Source organism: Bison bison, unplaced genomic scaffold, assembly GCF_000754665.1.
Source record: "Bison bison bison isolate TAMUID 2011002044 unplaced genomic scaffold, Bison_UMD1.0 scf7180017864379, whole genome shotgun sequence".
NCBI classification, from domain to species: Eukaryota; Metazoa; Chordata; class Mammalia; order Artiodactyla; family Bovidae; genus Bison; species Bison bison.
In genome coordinates, this window is record NW_011494951.1 from 2,439,831 (window position 1) to 2,440,624 (window position 794).

Below are 794 nucleotides of genomic sequence, written 5' to 3' on the forward strand. Positions count from 1 at the left end.
GTGAGATGAGTGCAACTGTGTGGTAGTTTGAGCATTCTTTGGCATTGCCTTTCTTTGGGACTGGAATGAAAATGGACTTTTTTAAAAAATATAAATTTATTTTAATTAGAGGCTAATTACTCTACAATATTGTATTGGTTTTGCCATATATCAATATGAATCTGCCATGGGTGTACATGTGTTCCCCATCCTGAGCACCCCCCCAACCTCCCTCCCCATCCCATCCCTCTGGGTCATCCCAGTGCACCAGCCCCGAGCATCCTGTATCATGCATCAAACCTGGACTGGCGATTCGTTTCACATATGATATTATACATGTGAAAACTGACTTTTTCCAGTCCTGTGAACACAGTTGAGTTTTCCAAATTTGCTGACATACTGAGTGCAGCACTTTCACAACATCGTCTTTTAGGATCTGAAATAGCCCAGCTGGAATTTCATCACCTCCACTAGCTTTGTTCCTAGTGATGTTTCCTAAGTCCCACTTGACTTTGCATTTCAGGATGTCTGGCTCTGGGTGAGTGATCAGATCATCATAGTTATCTGGGTTATGAAGATCTTTTTTGTACAGTTCTTCTGTGTATTCCTGCCACCTCTTCTTAATATCTTCTGCTTGTGTTAGGTCCATACCATTTCTGTCCTTTATTGTGCCCATCTTTGTACGAAATATTCCCTTGGTAGCTCTAATTTTCTTGAACAGATCTCCAGTCTTTCCCATTCTATTGTTTTCCTCTATTTCTTTGCACTGATCACTAAGGAAGGCTTTCTTATCTCTCCTTGCTGTTCTCTGGAAC

At 41.2% G+C, this 794-nt stretch overlaps 1 protein-coding gene across 6 annotated transcripts in view; it reads right to left on the minus strand.

The window, feature by feature from the left end:
• The window catches only part of GALNT11 (polypeptide N-acetylgalactosaminyltransferase 11), a 52,317-nt gene that overhangs the window by 29,884 nt on the left and 21,639 nt on the right, over positions 1-794 (minus strand). The window lies entirely within an intron of this gene.